At 41.6% G+C, this 17,823-nt stretch overlaps 1 protein-coding gene and 1 long non-coding RNA gene across 3 annotated transcripts in view; one reads left to right on the top strand and one right to left on the bottom strand.

Moving 5' to 3' along the window:
- The window catches only part of LOC138825106 (craniofacial development protein 1), a 90,958-nt gene that overhangs the window by 52,394 nt on the left and 20,741 nt on the right, over positions 1 to 17,823 (top strand). The window lies entirely within an intron of this gene.
- LOC138825105 (uncharacterized) lies at positions 13,208 to 16,350 on the bottom strand. The gene is made up of 2 exons (XR_011371340.1): positions 16,095 to 16,350; positions 13,208 to 14,073 (listed from the first exon to the last, which is right to left on the bottom strand). It is a non-coding gene; the product is annotated as an uncharacterized lncRNA (long non-coding RNA).

A 17,823-nucleotide genomic window follows, 5' to 3' on the forward strand; every position in this document is an offset into this window, starting at 1 on the left:
CTGTTTTGTCTTATATTTTATTCATAGTGACTGCTTCTGTTCTATTTAAATTTTATTATCATCCTTTCCTTAGACTTAATTGTATTATACCATATACAGCTTTTTTTCCATTGTATTTTCACTGAATTTATGTCTAGATGTCACTTGATAGTAGTTCTTAGAGTTTCCTCATTCATTTTTTTCTTATACAAGGTATTTATTTCATTGTGTGAGTTACTGGAGTTTATTCAGTTAAGTTTCTTTAATAAACATTTGGGTCATTTCTCATGTTTTGTTATTATAAAGAGTTCTGCAATGAATGGTCTTATGTGTTGTGTTTTTGTAGGTTTTGGCAAGGATTTCAGTGTGACTTAAGGCTATCATCTACTTATGTTGTAGCCAATTAAATACTTGTCTGCAGTAGTTTTAAGATAACATTTACTTAAAGAGCTGCAGAGTATAATTATTCATTAGGGAAATGCAAATTAAACCACAATGAGATACCACTTCACACCCACTAAGATGTCTGTAATAAAGAAAGAAATGATCCACAGCATGATAGCTCATGTCTACAATCCTAGCGCTTGGGGCGATGAGGCAGGAAGATGGTGAGTTGATGGCCAGGTGGGCTATATAGCAAGACCCTGTCTTAAACACACACACACACACACACACACACACACACACATACACACACACACACACACACACACACACACACACACTTTAAAGGCTGAAAATTATAGCAAGTGTTGGCCATGCTGTTGAAATATTGAAAGCCCTGTACATTGATAATCAGATGTAAAATGGTATGGCCATCTTGGGAAAGAGTTTGGCAATTCCTCAAAAAGTTAAACATGGTTACCATATGGCCCAGCACTTCCACTCACAGGTATATTCCCATGGAAATGAAGGCATATGTCCACACAGACAGTTGACAGTTAAGTGTGCGAAGCCGTGGAAACAACCCAATGGCCATCAACTGATAAAAGGATAAACAGGATGTTGTTTGTTCACAGTGAGACATTTTTTACCATAAAAATGGTAAAAGGGGGAGTGAAGGTGGCTCAAGCCTGTAATTCTAGCTATTGAGGAAGCTAAGATCTGAGGATTGCAGTTCAAAGCCAGCCCAGGCAGGAAAATGTGTGAGACTCTTGTCTCCAATAAACTACTCAAAAAAAAAAAAAATGCCGGAAGTGGAGGGGCTGGGAAGGTGGCTCAGTTGTAGAGCACTTGCCTTGCATGCATGAGGCCCTGGGTTTGATTCCTCAGCACCACATAAGCAAAAAGAAAACAGCCGGAAGTGGCGCTGTGGCTCAAGTGGTAGAGCGCTAGCCTTGAGCTGAAGAGCTGAGGAACAGCGTCCAGGCCCAGAGTTCAGGCCCCACAACCGGACCCAAAAAAAAAAAAAAAATGGTAAAAGGGAACTTCCCCAACCTGATAAAGAGCATAAGAGACTTCCAGATTGGAGAGGAAGAAGTTAAACTATCCCCTTCACAGATGACATGAGAGGGGTGTTAGGGTGGGGTGTCTGTGGGGTTGGGCATCAAATTCAGGGCCTCATACATGCTAGACAAGCACATTACATGATTTTTTAAAAATTATTTTTGTAGCCAGGCCCTGGTGGCTTACACCTATAATCCTAGCTACTCAAGAGGCTGAGATCTGAGAATCACAATTCAAAGCCAGCCAGGGAAAGGCTGTGAGACTCTTATCTCCAATAAACCACCAGGAAACCAGAAGTGGCGCTGTGGCCCAAGCAGTAGAGCCCTCACCTTGAGCTGAAGAGCTCAGGGGACAGTGCCCAGGCCGAGTTCAAGCCCCATGACTGACAAAAAAATAAATAAATTATTTTTGTGGAACTTGAGTTTGAGGCTTTAGGTTTGTTGGCAGGTGCTCTTCTTGAGTAATGCTGTCAGCTTTTTTTGCTCTGGTTACTTTTGAGATTGGATGTCATTTTTGCTCAGTCTGGCCTGAACCACAATCTTCCAATTTGTGCTTCCTGCCATAGCTAGAATGACAATTATGTGTCACTGTACCCAGTTTTTTCTTTTGAAATGAGGTCTCACAACTCTTGCTCAGGTTGATCTAGAATCACAGTCTTCTCTCTCAGCCTTCTGAATAGCTAGGATAATAGATGTAGGCCACTGTGCTCAGTCCTAAACATTACCTTACATGTAGAAAATATTTTTTTTAATTTTTTTATTGTAAAGATACTATACAGAGGGTTACAGTTACATGAGTGAGGTAATGAGTACACTTCCTCTTGAGCATTGTTACCCCCTCCATTGTTTTCCCCCTACCATCCCCTCCCTCCCTCCCTTCCCCAAGGTTCTTTTATTTCCGGTAATTCACAGTATTGTGGAATAATGATGCTCGTTTAAAGTCACAAGTTCATTCTAACTTTCCTGGAGCAGATTGTCTATCACAGTCTGTAATATATAACGGTGCTCACATGTTATATACTATATATGTGATCAGCAGCATGGGGATATTTGGTAGTGGTTCAACCAAATGAGTGGGAGTTCTTTGTTTCTTAAGTCCTGTTAGTTTTGTCATATCACCTAACATTTTGGATTTATCATCCACTTATCAGGGAGACCATGTACTGTTTGTCTCTTCGTTCTTGGCTTACCTCGCTCAACATGATTCCTTCTAGCTCCATCCATTTCCCTGCAAATGTCATTATTTTGTCATTTCTAATGGCTGCATAATATTCCATTGTGTATAGATACCACAATTTTTGGATCCATTCATCTGTGGTGGGGCATCTAGGTTGTTTCCATATCCTAGCTATTGCGAACAGTGCTGCAATAAACATGGAGGTGCATGTGTCCTTGTATATTGTTTCCTGTTGTTCAGGGTAGATGCCTAGAAGTGGTATGACTGGGTCGTAAGGGAGGTCAATCTTTAGCTTTCTAAGGACCCTCCAGACTGCTTTCCAAAGTGGTTGTATGAGTGTACATTCCCACCAGCAGTGTAATAGCGTTCCTCGTTCTCCACATCCCCTCCAGCATTTGTCGTTGGCTGATTTGTGGATGTGGGACATTCTGACTGGGGTAAGGTGGTATCTCAGGGTTGTCTTTATTTGCATTTCCTTCACCACCAGGGATGATGAACATTTCCTCATGTGTTTCTTTGCCATTTTTATTTCTTCATTTGAGAAGTCCCTCTTTAGTTCCCTTGCCCATTTAGTAATTGGTTTGTTAGGTTTGGGAGGGATTAGTTTCTTGAGTTCCCTGTATATACAGGATGTTAACCCCTTGTCTGATATATTGCTGGTAAATATTTTTTCCCAATTAGTTGGTTGTCTTTCTAGCTTGGTTGCGATAGCTTTATCTGTGCAGAAGCTTTTTATTTTAAGGTAGTCCCATTTGTCGAGTCTTTCTCCAATTTGTTGTGACCCTGGGACTCTGTTCAGGAAGTTCCTTCCTGTGCCTATTAGTTCAAGTGTCTCTCCTACTCTGTCCTGCAGTAGTTTCAGAGATTCAGGTTTAATGTTAAGGTCTTTAATCCATTTTGAGTTGATGTTGGTGCATGGTGATAGGCTGGGGTCCACTTTTAGTTTTCTGCATGTGGCTGCCCAGTTTCCCAGCACCAGCGGTTGAAGAGGCTGTGTTTCTTCCATTGTATGTCTTTGGCTCCTAGAAAATATTTTTAAAACAGATATAAAGTAGCAGGGTACAAGCCGGGCACTGGTGGCTCACGCCTGTAATCCTAGCTACTCAGGAGGCTGAGATCTGAGAGGATCACGGTTCAAAGCCAGCCCGGGCAGTAAAGACTGTGAGACTCCTATCTCCAATAAACCACCAGAAAACCGGAAGTGGCGCTGTAGCTCAAGTGGTAGAGCGCTCGCCTTGAGCTGAAGAGCTGAAGGACAGTGCCCAGGCCCAGAGTTCAAGCCCCACGACCGACAAAAAAAAAAAAAAAAAAAAGTAGCAGGGTACAGATCAATATATAAAAATGAATCCTATTTCTGGAAGGTAGTAGTGAACAATTCAAAATGGAACTTAAAACATTTTCATTTATAAAAGTTTCAAAAAGGCCAGGTGCCCAGTAGCTCACGCCTGTAATCCTAGCTATTCAGGAGGCTGAGATCTTAGGATTGCAGTTCACAACCAGCCTGGGCAGGAAAGTCCTTGAGACTCTTATCTCCAATTAACCACCAGATAACGGGAAGTGGCACTGTGGCTCAAAGTGGTAGAATGCAAAAGAGCTCAGGGACAGCACCCAGGCCCCAAATTCAAGCCCATGATGGATCCCCCCCCCCAAAAAAAAAAAGTGGACATAATATTTTTTAAATGATAGGCTTCCAAGATTGACCTACTGATTCAGTGCAGTCTCCAAAATTCTAGCTGGTTCCTTTGTAGAAAATAGTAAGTTGATTCTAAAAATCATATAAACTAGACAGGTGCTGGTGATTAACACCTTAATCCTAGCTATTCAGGAGGCTGAGAATCTGAGGATTGAAGTTTGAAGCTAGCCTGGGCAGACAAATTTGGGAAGTGGAGCTGTGGCCCAAGTGGTAGAACAACAGCCCCAGTACTGATGTAAATGAATCAGTGATCAGTCTAATTTACTAGCTTCACCCAGCTTCCCCTCATGCTAATACTGCTATAGCCCTAAATGTTATTATTAAACTTTAATTCACATTTCTCCAATCTTTGCACTAATACCTTTTGTGTTCTAGGATCTGACTCAGTACTGTACCTTGCAATAGGCTGTCATGTCCCTTTAGTCTCCTCTATTCTGTGACAATTTCTTTTTCTTTTTCTTTTTTTCTTTTTCTTTTTGTCTGTCATGGGGCCTGAACTCTGGGTCTAGACGCTGTACCTCAGCTCTTCAGCTCAAGGCTAGCACTCTACCACTTGAGCCACAGTGCCACTTCTTGCCTTTTCTGCTTATGTGGTGCTGAGGAAGTGAACCCAGGGCCTCATGCATGCAAGACAAGCACTCTACCACTGAGCCACCTTCCCAGCCGCTCTGTGACATTTTCTCAGTCTGTTTTGGTTTGGTTTGGTTTTCATGATTTTGATGCTTTTTAAGAAGAATGGCCAGGTATTTTATAGAATACGTCTCCACTTGGTTTTGCCTTATGGTTTCTCATGGCTAAACTGAATGTTAAGGACCAGAAAGGTCCTTCTTCCAATGTCAACATGCCTTTGATAAGACTGATTATGTGATAATGGTGGAGTCTGCCAAGTTTCTCTACCTCCACTGTTAAGTCTATTTTCCTTTCAAATGGTAAAATCTTATTTTTATTGCTTTCGGGTTTTTTAGTTTTGTCTTTTGGATAATTTTTTCTATATTAATAAAGAAACACTGACTCTTGCTACTACACATGTACTCCCAGAATGTACTGTGGCACCGCTACTTTGTTGTGAGATGGAAGGAGAGATATTTTTCTGCATTTCCCAAAGGAATGTGAAATCATTTTTCATGATGTGTCAGGGATGTCCTGTTGGCTGACAAAATTTCCAAGTCTTTATTAACAAAATGCTGCCTCAGAATAGCAGCATATATAGCATGGTTATTTCCAAAATTTGGGTAAATTATCGCAAGGAGTTTTGCCCTTTTTTTTTTTAGTAGAAGTTTAGAACACTGGAAAATCAAAATATAAGTAGTAGTGATTATCTCAAAACAGTTTATAGTTGCTTCCTTCCTCCTTTCAGTCCATCTAATTCTGTGTGCAGCAGAAACTTGCCCTACAGAACTTTGACAGGCAGATATGTCTGGTTCTTGGACCACTTCATTTAGATTAGCCTGCAGATTTTATGTCAAAATCCAGGAACCCAGGCACAGTTTTACCACTTTTCTGTTGCTAATACTTATATGCATTGGAGATGTGGCTCAAGTGGTAGAGTCCAGCCAGTGGAAAAAGCCAAGCAAAAGCAGGAGATTCTGAGTTCAAGCCCAGTTTGCAAGAGCACACGAACACACAGACACAGACACACAGACACAGACACACACACAGACACACACACACACACAGACACACACACACATACACACACACACACACACACACACACACACACACACAGAGCACTGGCCTTAAAACAGGATTTAAGAAGTACTCACAGGAAATACGTTTTGAATGTGTAGCCATTACTCCTTGTTGCTCACATTGCCCTCCTAGATCATTGTTTCTCAGGTTTCTTGTCTAGTAGGTGGAGACCTAGGAGCCTTTGGACGTCATCTGAAAAGCCCTTGAGGATCCCCTGAGGCAGCATCAGTTCAGTCAGTGATTACTCAAACTGTTGCTGGAGACTGCTTTAGGATCATAGATAGCTTATGCCTTAAAAAGATGAACCTTTTTCAAGATGATAAGTTCACTCAGTTACATTCCTTGCAATCTAGCTTACACATTGTTGGCCTCAAACCTGTCATAGGAAAATACAGGGTCTTGATCTCCTATTACCAAAGTCATAGCTTTGGGGGATTTTCTTTCTAAATCCTGTTGGCTTCTGGCTCTTCCCAGGAGTTACTATTCCCAGTCTAAAGATTTGAGTAGTCTTTTTGCTTTCCTTTTTTTTCTGTTGTTTTCCCTCTCATGAGTATACTCCTGAGAAATAACAGAATATGAGGAGTTATATGGTAATTTGGTATAAATTGGACCAGTGTTTTATAGATACTTTTCTACTGGGCCTACTTCTCATTCTTTTATTTCCTAAAGCAAGTAACTATTTGATTCCTGATTTTTTTGTTTCTCATTTAGCCTAACATGCATAACAAAAAAATTAATATTTAAAAAAACGTTCAGCCCAGTTATATTTAGTACATAAACAATGCCATGCAGCCATCATATGTTTGTAGAACAATGAAAAAGAAACCACACAGGTTCCCAAAGCCTCGTATGTGCTGACAGGGCAAGATTTTCACTGGCTTCAGCATTTGCTGAAGGTTAGCTTCATTCAGAAGCCAAGAAATTAATCTTTGGGGTTTTAATTAACTGTAGTTTATTTCAGCCTGTTGTTTTACTATAATTGCAGAAACTGCAAGCTCTAAAATTGTTTGTGCTGCTTTAATCTGGGAATAAGAGGGAAATTGTTTCCTACTAGATATTCTTGGAATGTCATAATTAAGCAACCTTTTAAGAATTCCACATAAAATGCTCTATACTCATCTGAAGCCCAGTCTACTCAACTCTCAGATCACCCACTGAACCATTCCTTTTTTCTTTGCTTCCTTTGAAATAAACCTTACTGGAACTTACTGAGCTTGAGAATTGGGTTGGTTAACTGATTTACCAACGCAGGAAAGAGACAAGGTTTAAGTGCCAGGAGATTGATCATTTTTTACTTCATCAGACTGCGTTTGAGAGTTTTGCTTGGTTTGCCAGTGTAGACAGTTCCAAAGCTTATTACTTACTTGCTGTTTGGAAGCTTGAAAAGACTTGAGCTAATGATCAAGTTAGGAATTCACTGTGGGGGCCTCCGACTGTTAGAATTGCCCAAGCAGGTTTGTCATGTGCATGTATTTGCTCTAAATTTCCTTTCCATCTTAGGACAGTTTCTTGTTTGCATGATGTAGTTGGAGCAACACCTTTGTTTTTTTCTTTCCTGAAAAAAAAAATTTTAAGCCAGACCCATCCCATAAGGGTGTCATAGAGGTCAAAACTTCAACAGAATAACTGCTGCTAGACAAGAGAACATTTTGTTTTCTAACCAGCTAAAATGTGTAGGGTTTCTTGCTGAGTGATATTCTAAAATGGTTTGTGTCATACAGTAGGGTCAGGTTAGCCCAGGGACTTTTTCCAACTAAGAACCAACTAAGTCTCTGTCTTATGCCAGAACAAGCAGAATTTGGTACTAACTGGATATGTTCATGAATGGTTCTCACCTTAAATATACTTGTTTACGCCCAAGAAAGCCAGATCACTCTATCAGAGAGATTGCTCTCCTGACTGCAGCAGACCTGCAGAATTGTAGGTTAGAAGAAGGGTCATTTCGACTAGGAATGTGGCTTAATGGTACACTGCTTGCCTAGCATGCACAAAGCCCTAGGTTCCACTCCTCAGTACCACATAAACAGAAAAAACCAGAAATGGCATTATGGCTCAAGTGATAGAGTGTTAGCCTTGAGCAAAAGAAGCTCAGGGACAGTGCCTAGGCCCTGAGTTCAAGCCCCCACAGGACTGGCACAAAAGAAAACAAAAACCAATAAGTAGAAAAGACTGCCCATCTCTACATCCACTAGTTTGGTTTTTTTTGTTGTTGTTTTTTTGTTTTTTGGGTCCAGTCGTGGGGCCTGAACTCTGGGCCTGGGTACTGTCAGCTCTTCAGCTCAAGCCTAGCGCTCTGCTACTTGAGCCACAGCACCACTTCTGGCTTTTTTCTTTTTGCTTATGTGGTGCTGAAGAATCAAACCCAGGGCCTCATTCATGCAAGGCAAGCGCTCTACAACTTTCCAGCCCCTACATCCACTAGTTTAAACAGATATAAACAGATGGTTAATATAGTTAATATAATAAAGACCTCTAGCAAAGTGCAGATGCCATGATTGGGTCTGACAGTGGATTTTTGGCGACATGATAACAATTGGAACTCTCCCTGGGGTAGCCTGTGATATCAAGTGCTTCTCTGTAGTACTTAACATGGAGTGTGTGTACTATACAATATACTTGTATAGTACTAATTGTATAGTACTAATTTCTATATGGAATTAGTAAACTGCCACTGGAGTTTTAGAACTAAAAGAGACTAGAAGCAAGTTAAGCTCAGAGGGGCCCGAGGCTACAGCAGATTCAAGAGAATTTTCTTTTGATTCTTCTAGTCAGTTATTTCACAGACATAGACCCACACTGTAGGAAAAGAGAATCTCAGAAATGTGGTAAAGAAAAAGCAAGACGGGGGAAGGGACTGGGCAGCTTGGCCTCTCATTTGCTGCAGCTGGACTTGGGAAAAGATGTCAGTATTGCTAGCTCAGATTTTTTTTTCCATCTCCCCCATCCCCCTAATAACCTGCTGAAACCTGCTATTTGCAAAGAAGCTTTCCAAGTGCATAATTGCTAAAGCAATGTCAAGCATACCCACGGAGAGGTTTACCTTGGTGTTGTGCTGCAGGCTCTCTGATAATCCAACCAATTCCTTATTTTGGAAAGAAGCTCTCATTTTCTCCTGTCAGCATGGTGATTGCCCAGTCTTTAAAGTTTTCCTCAAGGTGGATGCCAGGTGCAACATTACCAAAAAAAAGTCTTTCTGGACATTATAGCAAAACGAGTTGGGTTTCCATAGGCTCACTAATAACTTTGGACTAGGAACTGTAGGTCCTGGTCAAGGATTAAGGCTGATGATGAGTGGCTGCAGGTGGGTGGGCAGGCAATTATTGCTGCAACTTGTCTCCTTTACACCTATTAACTCTGACATAAAATTCATTTAAAAACTGGTGCCTAGGCTGGGAAGGTGGCTCAGTGGTAGAGCACTGGCCTTGCATGCCTGAGGTCCTGGGTTCGATTCCTCAGCACCACATAAGCAAAAAAGAAAAAAGCCAGAAGTGGTGCTGTGGCTCAAGTGGTAGAGCACTAGCCTTGAGCTGAAGAGCTGAGGGACAGCTCCCAGCCCAGAATTCAGGCCCCACGACCGGACCCAAAAAACAAACAAACAAACTGGTGCCTAGGGGTTGGGAAGGTGGCTCAGTGATTGCATGCATGAGGCCCTGGGTTTGATTCCTCAGCACCACATAAGCAGAAAAATCCAGAAGTGCACTGTAGCTCAGTGGTAGAGTGCTAGCCTTGAGCTGAAGAGCTCAGGGACAGTTCAGAGTTCAGGCCCCACGACAGACAAAAACAAACAAGCAAAAACTGATGCCTTGACGGTTAAATCTAGTGAGATACACAGCATCATTAGAACATAATTCCAGGGAGGAAAAAAAAGCATTAGGAAGTGCTGAGGATAGGGGAAGCAGTGTTCTGCACTTGCCCACTATGCTTTTGGGCCAAATGCAACACCAGCTTGAGAAAAGAATACTCATCATGAAAATATTTTCTTTCCTTCCAAGTCAGGAAACAGACTCACAATGGAGTCTACTTCACTACTCTGCATTTTGAGATGTGCAGGAAACAACCAGCCATTACCAGCTGAGGTTTTCCTGCTGATAAATGAACCCTGAGGCCACAGTGACCTATCTTGTTAATGAGTTAATGAAGAATCTGGTCCCTGCAGTGACCCCATCTTTAAAAGCTTTCTGTAGAGCTAAAACAACATTCCTCTAATTTATGAGTTAACTCCTTCTTACTCAGCAAATGAGAAGCAGGAAGCAGACAGAACATGTGTGATAGAGAAATAGAGTTTGCCAAGGGGCTTCTATGTCTTACATACTTTTTATTTAGAACTTTTAACTTGATTCGCAAAGCAAGATGTCACTCTTTTTTTTCCTCATGATGTTGCCAGTTGGTGAAGGTTAGGGAAGGCTACAGAACTGATCAAAATCTCAACTCAGTGTTTCCAGGTTCTTGCCACTGTCTGAGAAAGAATCCAGAGACAAAGTGAAGAGTTGGGAGTTTATTTCCAAGCAGAAGGACATATTCAAGAGGGAATGTGGGCTTCTTGAGAGATGGAGACCCACTGCCCCAAATTCTGGAGACAAAATTCTGGAGAGCATCTTCTGGACAGATTTGAATAGAGGGCAGAATTATTCATGAGTTAGAGCTAGGGAAAAGTGAGGTATTTCAGGAATGGGTCAGAATTTTGCTAGAATAGGAATTTTTTTGTCCTATGAGATTTGGGGATATGTTGTCTAATGCATGATGGGAGTAGTTAATTTTGCTAGGCTGATACTACAGATATGCCATTATAGTAAAGCAAAGGACAGTTAAAGAATCATCTCAGTGAGCCATATTGGTCCAAGCCAGTCTTGGGTATCTTGGGTGATTTTGTTTTTTTACTGTTTGAGCAATCATATGATTAACTCTAGCCATTGTGCAGTTTGCCTTTTATTTTTCTCATGTCAGTCTAGCCTATCTCATTATTATAGAGCCTTAATAAAACTCCCCACACACAAACACATACCCATTCTTTTTTTCTTTTTTTCTCCTTTTGGTGTGCTGAGGATCAAGTCCAGGGCCTCACATGCTAGACAAGTACTCTACCACACAGCTGCATACCCATCCCAAACTAGATTTTTATTTCTGTTCCTTTTATCCTGAGACTGACATTTTATTAAAGGATTTCTGTACCCATTGCTCTTGCAAGAAACTGCTTTGGGGGCTAGGAATATAGCTTAGTGGTAGAGTACTTGCCTAGCATTCATGAAGCCCTGGGTTCAATTCCTCATTACCATATAAAGAGAAAAAGCCAAAAGTAGCGCTGTAGATCAACTGGTAGAGCAAAAGAAGCTCATGGACAGTGCCCAGGCCTGAGTTCAAGTTACAGGATGGTAACAATAACAAAAAAAAAAAGATATATACTTTTATTTGAATTAGGGAAGGGTAGTGGAACAATAGAATTGTGAGACAAAGGACATGGGAGGAACCAATACAACAGCGCCATACACAAGACAATATGTGCGGGTTGGGAGAGAAAGTAAGAGAAAAATGAGGGAAAGGGTAACAAGTTTGACAAGAAACATACTTATTACCTTACTTATGTAACCCCTCTGTACATCATCTTGACAATAAAAAAAAAGTGAAATAAGCCAGACTCAGAAAGACAAAAGAAAAACTGCTTTGACTAGAAGAACATAAGTGGTTTGAATTCCATGTCAACATTTCAATATATGGATCAAAAAATAAATAAATCTTGTGTATAGAAACATTAACCCAGCATGTTATCAAAGGAGGTGAATCCTATCTTTAGTTTACCAGACAAAAACAGTCTTCTTTAAATCAAGTGATAATCTATCATTTGAAGGAGGCTCCAGAGTTGTCAGTATCTCTGTTCTAAGGACAGCAGCACCCAGGCCCTGAGTTCAAGCCCCAATACCAGAACACCCCCCCCCCAAAAAAAAGTCACTAGGCGCCAATGGCTCATATCTATAATCCTAACTACTAAGGAGGCTAAGATCTGAGGATCACTGTTTAAAGCCAGCCAGGTCAGGAAAGTCCAGAGACTCTTATCTCCAATAAACTAATTAGAAAAAGCCAGAAATGGCTCTGTGGTTCAAGTCATAGAATGCTCTGAGCATTCTATGCTTGAGCACTGAGAGGTTCAAGGACAGTGCCCAAGCCCAGAGTTTAAGCCCAGTTCAAGACAGACACACATACACAAGAAAAAAAGTCATGGAAGTGGCGCTGTAGCTCAAGTGGTAGAGCGCTTTCCTTGAGCTGAAGAGCTGAGGGACAGCGCCCAGGCCCAGAGTTCAAGCCCCACGACCGACAAAAAAAAAAAAAAAAAAAAGAAAAAAAGTCATTAAGAAAATGAATAGGCAATCCATAGATAGAAAGGAACTATTTACAGTGTATATTTACATGGGCTGGGAATATGGCTTAGTGGTAGAGTATTTGACTAGCACACATGAAGCCCTGGGTTCAGTTCCTCAGTACCACATAAACAGAAAAAGCTAGAAATGGTGCTGTGACTCAAGTGGTAGAGCGCTAGCCTTGTTTTGCTCAAGAATGGTACTCTACCACTTGAGCCACATATCCTTCCACTTCTAACTTATTGCTGGTTAATTGGAGATAAAAGTCTTTTAGATTTGTCCAGGCTGGATTCGAACCTCCATCCTCAGATCTCAGCCTCCTGAGTAGCTACTATTATAGGTGTGAGCCACCAGTGCCTGAATGGCAAAAAAAAAAATTGACAGACTTGTCATAGAAAAGGTATGCAAATCAATACATGAAAAGGGTATTGATCATTAAGAAACATCAAGAAAATTAAAATGAAAATCACTAAAAGTCTCATTTTATGCACTCCAAAATAGGCTGAAAGAATGGTGGCAACAAATGCTTGTAAGGATGTGAAACAACCAGACTGGGGTGTAAATCATGGGCGTTCACAGCTTTGGAGAATTGTTGGGACTTCTATTATTTTTTTTTGTAAAGTTAAACATGTACTCATTGTATAACCAGTAATTCTGCTTCTAGGTTTTCATCCAAAAAGAAAACATGTGCCTTTATGCAAGCATGTTTTGCTCATGACAGTATAAAACTGCAAACAGCCCAGGTGTCCAGGGGTAGGCGGATGGATAAACAGAGTGTGGTGAAATAACACGGAACAGTCCGCTGATTCTCATAACACACTGAGTCTCAGAAACACCGGTCTGCGTGAAAAAAAAAAACAGACACACAGTATCGGTACCATATATTCTGTCTATACATAGTGCAAAACAAGGCAAAACGATGAAGTAGGGGTCAGAATAGTCACCGCCAGGAGTGGGAAATTGGGAAGGGAACTTTCCAGGATGGAAATATTTTATATTTGACTGTATGAGTTGCACCGGAGTCTGCATTTACTAAAACTACTAGAAAACTAAATAGTATCTGAATCTGTATGTTTCAGTATGTAAATTTCAGTTCTTGGAAGAGCAGGGGGTAGGGAGCCTGGAAAAAACTGGAATGATTGCTTATCCTTCTCCCCTTGTGGATGCATGCATCCTGGGCAAGGGTACAAACTGAATTTAGCCCAGTTGAAACTGGGCAGGTGTGAAGGCTGGTGGTACTTTACTGCTCCTTCTAAGCTTTGGGCCATCAGCTCCTGATGCCAACAACAGCAGGTGGAACAGTGCCAATGGCAGGGGAGGCCTGTCCCGAATAGTCATGGACTAAGTCCCAGAGCCTATTGAAGTAGTCCTGATGAATAAAGCTCACTTTGTGTTTTATTTAGTAGCTGGAATTTGCTTCATTTCGTCATAAGGAGCTTCTGCCTAAGAGACAGCCTGCAGAATAATAGCAAAATTGTACTACTTGGACCCAGTGTACTTGGAGATGAACAGTGGGACTTGATTGTCAAGTGAGGGTCTGAAGAGATGTATACATTCTTCCTAGTCTGGTTAGCAGCGCACAAGTAAATGTGGTTCTGTAAAACCTTGTGTGCTAGATGCTAGGAGAATGTTCTAGCTTTTCATTCCTCTTCAGCATTTCAACAGTGTACTTCGTCCGACACAGTTCATTTCATCAGGTTTTCCAGTAGAGAAAGTGCCAAGTTAAGTGATTTTTGCCTAAAGAGAGATAAAAAAACAGATGTAGACAACAGACTACCCCATCTTAGCCTCACCTCTGTCCTAAATGTATACATTGTTTGTCTTTGAAAATCATCTTCATGCTAGCTTTTAATAATAAAGCTCATTTGACCCAACTTGAATCCACAACTTAGACTAAATTTTAGGATAGCTTATCTCCAAACCATAATGTTTAGATAATTTTTTTGAGAAATCAGGGACTTGCTCTAAAATGGCCCACAAACTTTAGTGTACCCCTAGCGAAGTGTAGATCCTGGAGTCCTGCTCCCAAAGTCTGATTCGTGGGGTTAGGGAAAAGGCCCTATTTATTAAGGATAAACAGACCTACATGATATAATCCTAGCTACTTGGGAGGCTGAGATCTGAGAATCACCATTCAAAACCAGCTAGGTGGGAAATTAGAGACTCTCATCTCCAATTAACTACCGGAAGTAGCACTGTAGCTCAAAAGTGGTAGAGTGCTAGCCTTGAGCAAAAAGGCAGAGGGACAGTGCACTACCCAGGCCCTGAGATCAAGCCCCAGGATTGGCACACACAAAAAAAGAATAAACAGTAAAGAAATAAGTTAGCTGGACACTGGTTGCTCATGCTTATAATCATAGCTACTCTGGAGGCTTAGATCTGAAGATCACAGTTTAATGCCAGCCCAGGAAGGGAAGTCCAAAGTGAGACTCTTTATCTTCAATTAACCACCAGAAAACCAGAAAAGGCACTGTGGCTCAGAGTGGTAGAGCCTTGAGCAGAAAAACTCAGGGGACAGCACCCAGACCTGGAGTTCAAGACTTACAGCTACCACAACCAACAACAACAAATATGTGTGTGTTATCACATATATAACATATATAAACATATATATGTTAAACAAATTAAAATTAGGAAGGTCAGCTGGGCGCTGGTGGCTCACGCCTGTAATCCTAGCTACTCAGGAGGCTGAGATCTGAGGATCGCGGTTCAAAGCCAGCCCGGGCAGGAGAAACCGTGAGACTCCTATCTCCAATAAACCACCAGAAAACCGGAAGTGGCGCTGTAGCTCAAGTGGTAGAGCGCTTGCCTTGAGCTGAAGAGCTGAGGGACAGCGCCCAGGCCCAGAGTTCAAGCCCCACGACCGACAAAAAAAAAAAAAAAAAAAAAAAAATTAGGAAGGTCAAAGGCAGACTGTACACACCCCAGGAAATCCCATTCTCTCATCTTTTCCTGGAACATTAAAATTAACCCAGATTGGCTTTCAGTGATTTTTTTTTAATGAAAGTCATACAGGTGCATAGTTTGATAAGTCAGAATTTACCACACAGTCAAACCATGTGGTCTCTTGACCCAATTCTGGGTTAAGCTTTCAGAGGCAATCACTTAACACTTGTAGCTGTTTCCTTTGGTATTTTTGTCTATATTTAAGATAACGTACTTGGAGCCAGGCATTGGCTACTCAGGAGGCTACTCTAGCTACTCAGGAGACAGAGATTGGGAGGATTTTTCTTTAAGTACTGGGGATCAAGCCCAAGACAAGCATCTCCCACTGAGTCACAAGCCAGATTATCTTCTGTAATCTATGAGCTCTTTTCTTTCCCTCCCTCCATCCCCCATATCCCATCTACAGCCTCTGTCCTGCTCAGGTCTTCATTCTATATTCTCTTGACCTTCCATGTGGTCTTCTTACTTTGTGAGTGTTTTTGCTGCTGCCTGTAGAAGGGAATTTCTCTTCAGAATGGCAAAACAATTGCTTCACTCACTATCAGATTCCAGTGTTGCTGACGGTAAGCCTGAAGTCATTTGGAAGTCATGGATCTTTGTGAATGACCTCATGTCTCCCTCTCTTTGAAAGTTCTTAGGATCTTCTTTATATCCCTGAGGTTATAACCAGGCCACCAAGATCCCCAAGCAGTGAAAAATTCCTGTTTGTGACTCTTTCTAGCTGCTAGTAACTATCTTACCTGTTCCACTGAACACACAGCTCAGATTCCCCATGGAATAAAAGAATCAGTGTGTGTATATAATTTTCTTACCTTGACTCATTCAGCAGGCCATGACAGCTGAGGGGGTAGTCATCTTTCTTCACTTCAGCTTGCGGCCTGTAGCAAATCTGTAGTCCTGGTTAATTCTTTCTGGCATTTCTGACAAGAAAGGGTTCAGTTGGCTGAGTATTGAGTTAGCTAAGTGTTCCAATTGCATCCATCCAATGTTGGTTTTTAGCCTCCAGGCTGAATCCAGGCATGGCTTCTGGTTCAATAGCATAGCAGTATATATGATGTTAAAGCTAGTCCCCTGAGGCTGGAGTTGGAGCTCTGTGGCAAAGTGCTTGCCTATCCCAATTGAGGCCCTGTGTTCTATCCCCAGCACTGAAACAAAAGCAAAACAAAATAAAATACTAGCTCCTGTCCCCTGCCAAACAACAAGCAATGTCATGTTGTAGACATTAACAAGAGGAAAAGCTATGATGTCTCGGGGGAGGGGTGTGTGTGTGTGTGTGTGTGTGTGTGTGTGTGTGTGTGTGTGTGTGTGTGTGTGTGTGTGTGTGTGTGTGTGTGTGTGTGTGTGTGTGTGTGTGTGTGTGTGTGTGTGTGTGTGTGTGTGTGTGTGTGTGTGTTACCTTGGTTGTTAGAGTTCCATTTTTACATGGTTGTTACAGTTCCATTTTCCATATCTATCTGCCTCTCTCTCCCCTGTATGATGTCTCGGGGGAGGGGTGTGTGTGTGTGTGTGTGTGTGTGTGTGTGTGTGTGTGTGTTACCTTGGTTGTTAGAGTTCCATTTTTACATGGTTGTTACAGTTCCATTTTCCATATCTATCTGCCTCTCTCTCCCCTGTACATTCTGTTATCATGAGAAAAAAAAGGGCAGTGACTGATTCAGTCTTCCTCTTAATTCTGTCCTTTATATGTCAGTTGAGATGCCTTCACCCTGTCTCAGAGTACAATTTATGACAGGATTGTAGAGCATTCCACAGGCCTCCAGGGAATGGTGCCCAGGCCAGCCTAAGGACAAATTCCAGGCTGCTGCCAGCCATTCAAAATATGTTCGTTGACTATTGCAATCAGCAAATGTATTTCCTCTGCTTCCTATAAAGTGTTCAACTCCCTGTAGAAACCTCGCTAAGGAGGGATAGCAAATGAGACACTAGCCAATGTAAAATTGTTACTTCAGTGTGTATCACTTAGGGGAATTGCTTTATGATGTACAAAGTTAATCTTTTCCAAGATCCATTCTTTTTCTTTTTTTCTTTTTTGTTTCCTATTGTGTTCCAGGAATGAGGCTTATGTTGTTGCTTGGCTTTTTCACTTATGACTGGCACGCTACCACTTGAGCCATGTCTTCAGTCCAGTTTTTGTTGATTAATCAGGGAGTTCATCAGACTTTCCTTCCCCAGGTTGGTTTTGAACTGAGATCTTCAGATCACAGCCTTATGAGTAACTAGGATTACTGGCATGAACAATTGGCACTGGGCGCTATACATTTTTGTTTAGTTTTGGTTTGGTTTGTTTTTTGTTTGTTGATTTGTTTTGTCAGTCATGGGGCTTGAATTCAGTGCCTGGGCACTGTCCCTGACCTTTTTTGCTCAAGGCTAGCACTTTCACCACTTGAGCCACAGAGCCACTTCTGGTGGTGAATTGAACATAAGAGTCTTACGGAGGGCTGGGAAGGTGGCTCAGTGGTAGAGCACTTGCCTTGCATGCTCAAGGCCCTGGGTTCGATTCCTCAGCACCACATAAGAAAAAAGCTGGAAGTGGCGCTGTGG

The sequence above is a fragment of the Dipodomys merriami genome, unplaced genomic scaffold (genome assembly GCF_024711535.1).
Source record: "Dipodomys merriami isolate MVZ:Mamm:240054 unplaced genomic scaffold, mDipMer1.0.p SCAF_134, whole genome shotgun sequence".
NCBI classification, from domain to species: Eukaryota; Metazoa; Chordata; class Mammalia; order Rodentia; family Heteromyidae; genus Dipodomys; species Dipodomys merriami.